Source organism: Arvicanthis niloticus, chromosome X (assembly GCF_011762505.2).
Source record: "Arvicanthis niloticus isolate mArvNil1 chromosome X, mArvNil1.pat.X, whole genome shotgun sequence".
Taxonomy (NCBI): domain Eukaryota; kingdom Metazoa; phylum Chordata; class Mammalia; order Rodentia; family Muridae; genus Arvicanthis; species Arvicanthis niloticus.
In genome coordinates, this window is record NC_047679.1 from 92,382,416 (window position 1) to 92,387,009 (window position 4,594).

At 38.6% G+C, this 4,594-nt stretch overlaps 1 pseudogene; it reads left to right on the forward strand.

The window, feature by feature from the left end:
- Nucleotides 1-1,383: 1,383 nt before the first annotated feature.
- Nucleotides 1,384-2,283, forward strand: LOC117695079 (prohibitin 1 pseudogene; annotated as a pseudogene).
- The last annotated feature ends 2,311 nt before the right edge of the window (nt 2,284-4,594 follow it).

The window sequence follows — 4,594 nt, forward strand, 5'->3', positions numbered from 1 at the left end:
TAATCCAAAGAACCCTCAGAAAGTCTTAATAAAATAGGACATAGCATGAGTCATGATTTACTATTAGGGATACCATAACAGCAAGAAATTGAACTTGTGCATGTGGGTGTAATTTCATGGGAGGGATATATGTGTATGTACCCAGGTATGTATTCGGTGTTCATGTGGAGGCCACATGAACATGCTAGAAAACATCTAGCATATTCCTCTTTTGCTCTGTGCCTTTTTTTGAGCCAAGGTTTCTCATTGAAACTGAATCTCATCTTTTCAGCTAGGCTGTCATACCTGAAAATTTCCAGAATCTACTTGTTGACTTGTTGCTACCCAACCCCCTCCCCCAATGCTAAAGTTGCAGGCACATACAAGACGCTGGGAATTTGAACTTGGAACTTCTTGCTTTCATTACAAGTGCTTCTACTCACTGAACCATCTCCTAAGTCCTAAACTCTAAGATTATTTTATATAGTGTCATTTAAAGCATAACACATAATAAAGTAGATGTCAATAAGTGCATATAGTTAGTTTTTCTCCTTTAGTTTCCTGAATCTGTTTTCAAATCATTATCCTACACATGTCTTTAAATTGTCATTGGTTCGTACCATCTTGGACACTGTCACATTTTGTCAGAACAAATATGAAATATTATAATTGGCCAGTACATCTGCTTGACTTTTAAAATCTACTCCATTCTATAGAGTGTTATGAGAGAAAAATTTCTGAGGGTACAAACTGATTTATGTTCTGTTCCTCATTCTAATATGTCAGGATTTTGGCCCTAGAAAAACATATATTCTAATTATATCCTTGAGGTTTGCTCAACCTGCCCCAGATTATACAATTCATACTTCACTGTCAGACTATTGCACTTCCCTAGAATGCTTTCCCATTTCTTTTTACATACTAGAAACAAAGACTCACATTACAGTATGCTTATGTAAGGTTTCCACTCTCATCTCTAGATGCTCTTTCACATTGCCCATGCTGTACATCTAGCATCCTTCTGTGTTAGAACTTATCTCTCTGCTTTAACTTAAGGATAAAAATTAAACTGGAAATTCATAGTAAGTCCCATGGATATCTGTTTAGATGATGCAAAAGCCTCAGTGGGAGAGGATATACCTAGCCCTGCAAAGACTTGATGTACCAGTGCCGGGGGATACTCAGGGGAGTCTCCACCTGCTCAGCGATGGGGATGGGAGGAGGGGATGTAGGGCTGCAGGAAGCAAGGGGCAGCGATCAGAATGTAAAGTGAATGAATGAATAAACAAGCAAACAAACAAACCCTTTACTTAAATTTCTTCTTTCAGAAAGAAATAAGCTACTGGGGAATTCATGTGGAGGTCAACATGAAAGCAGACGTAAGTGAATGCAATAGAAGGCATCATGGCTGCCAAAGTGTTGGACTCCATCAGAAAGTTCAGCCTGGTGCTAGCAGTTGCAGGAGGTGTGGTGAACTCTGCTTTATAGAATCTTTGGCCGATTCTGTGGAGTACAGGACATTTGGTAGGAGAAGGGACTCACTTTCTCATCCCTTGGGTACAGAAACCAATTATCTTGGTCAAGACTGCTGCTCTTGACCATGGAATGTGCCGGTCATTACTAGTAGCAAAGATTTTCAGAATGTCATCATTACTCTGCGCATTCTCTTCTGGCCGGTGACCAGCCAGCTTCCTCGTATCTACACCGGCATCATCGGTGAGGATAATGATGAGCAGGTGATGTGCAGGTGCTGCCGTCTATCACCACAGAGATCCTCAAGTTGGTGGTGGCTCACTTAGATGCTGGGGAGTTGATCACCCAGCGAGAACTGGTCTCCAGGCAGGTGAGCGATGACGTCACAGAGGAAGCAGCAACGTTGGGGCCCATCTGGATGACGTGTCCCTGACACATCAGACCTTCTGAAGGAGTTCACAGAGACAGTAGAAGCCGGACAGGTGGCTCAGCAGGAAGCAGAGAGACACAGATTGGTGGTGGAAAAGGCTGAGCAGCAACAGAAGGAAGTCATCATCTCGGCTGAGGGTGACTCTAAGGCAGCTGAACTGATCGCCAACTCGCTGGCCACAGCAGGTGATGGCCTCATTGGGCTGCAGAAGCTGGAAGCTGCTGAGGAAATTGGGTACCAGCTCTCTCGCTCAGGGAACATTGCCCACCTGCCCGTGTGGCAGTCCGTGCTCTCTGAACATCCCTACCTGCCACTGTGGCATTCTGTTCTCCTCCAGCTTCCCTTCCTTCTCAGGCCAATCAGGCCAGGGCCTCATTCATTCTGAATGATGCCTTCTTTCTTTCACACCCCAGAAATCACTGTGAAATCCAATGACTGGTTTAAAATGAAGGAAATAAAAGTAAAATCACTTCAAGAAGAAGAAGAAGAAGAAGAAGAAGAAGAAGAAGAAGAAGAAGAAGAAGAAGAAGAAGAAGAAGAAGAAGAAGAAGAAGAAGAAGAAGAAGAAGAAGAAGAAGAAGAAGAAGAAGAAAAGAAGAAGAAGAAGAGGAGGAGGAGGAGGAGGAGGAGGAGGACGAGGAGGAGGAGGAGGACGGGGAGGAAGAGGACGAGGACGGGTAGGAGGAGGATGAGGAGGACAATGAAGATGATGACGATGACGAAAAGGAGGAGGAGGGGCTCAGCTTAATTTACAATGAACTTATTTTGATATTGTTTAAAGAAAGTATTAGTATCTTGACTAAGCAGTTATGATGACTCTAAAAGTATTCTTACCAAATTAAAAAAATTAATCACTACTTTGAAATATCTATGTTAAATTGTTCCATTTCAAATGTTATCTGGAACATTTATTGTTTTAAATTATAGCTAATAAATTTGTTATGTATTATGAATAACATTCATTTCCTAGGGAGAGGAGAATCTGTAAATTGAAACACTTCCTTATTTGAGAATGACCATTACTATAAATTTCAACATGTGTTCAGTTGAAGAGTAGACAATTGAGAGAAATGGTAAAAAGACTGAGTGACTGAAAATTAAATATACATTTTCAGTATCTGAATCTAGAAATATGTTTTTCTTGGCCTATATGTGGTAACATAGCCGTCTTCTACTTACAAGGGAGATATCCACAAACTTATAGGACAGCATGGAAATCAGGACCATTGACTATCTCAAAGTTAGAAAATATTTTGGCCTTGCAAATGTTAAGTAAGGCCTGAAAATGATTTAAGGGGAAGATTAACACAATGAAAATCCAGTTTCAATGAAAAGCTGAAATGTAATTGCCAAAACTGTCTTTCATGGTAAGCTGTAATTTATACTAAACATATTCAACTAATAAGGCTGATTTTTTTTATAAAAGAGATTATTATAGAAACGTTGACAGAAAGTTGAAATGTCACAAAAGCACTACCATTGTTTAATGAGGTCTTCAAACCCAGTGACACAAGGAGTAACAATTAAAATTACACATTCTTAAAATCATCTGTCACTCCTACAGGTTAACAATTTTCTGCATGTAGTAGAAAAGACCTGTGATAAATAGATTTGTCATATGCCAATTAAAGAGAAAGAAAAGGGCCTCCAATGATGTGCTGAAAGAGCCTACCATGTTTTGATATTTTAGCATTACCAAAGTTCACATTTCACTTCAGAGCTGCCAGAAAAAAAAGATAATGAAAAGTGCTATGTGAAAAAACACGATCTTTAAATTCTGTTTCCCACTGATGTGTTAATGAAGTTTTAAAATTCATAGCATAATATAAAAGGGAAAAGGCAACTTACAAATAGGGCAAGGCATTTTTCTTTATAATGTACTTCAATGAAAAGTAGACATTACTCTGGGAATATCTGCATTACTAAAAGTTAACAAGATAATTTCAATTAACAGAAAAGCTGCCCCCATCTGCTATATTCTTATAATTTAAAAAGCATAACCTATGTCTAAATTAAGCTGAAAATAATCAGTGTAAGCAGGCCTTTATTTGCTGAGAAAAATATATTAATTATCTGCTTAGGTTGAATGTTAGGTGAGAAACTAAAAGTACAGAGATTTTCTTTTCTAATATTTATTCTTCAAAAGTAATAGGGACAACTGGCTCAGTAGGTAAAGGCACCTGCTACAAACCAACCTTGAGTTAAATCCTTGGGAACCATATTCTGGAAGGAGAGAGCCAATTTTCAAAACTAGTTCTCTGTCCTGCCCACACATATGTGCTTATGTAAGATCGTGCACACAGGTGCACATATACACACACCCACACCCCACACACTCAAAAGCACACACACCCATGCACACAGATACACTAACAAATTCATGAATAAATAAATGTATGTATGTAAGTTTTTAAATGCAAGAGAAAGCATGGGGTGAGCTATTTGGTAAAGCCAAGTAATCAAGTATTGGGAGGTTATATGATGCTCTAAATAGTTAAGAATAGAATAGAAAGAAGTATATTTCTAAACGTTACAAAGTTTCATGGATCGAATTTTTCCAGAGAACTTTAAATATTATGGAAAGTACTGATATCCAAAATGTATTTCTTGTGATGGATGCAAACATGCTCATCACATTATTTAGAGTTACTTATTTAATTAGAAACTTGTTTCTACTGAAGAACTAAACTGCCTTATGACATTTTCTTCAAC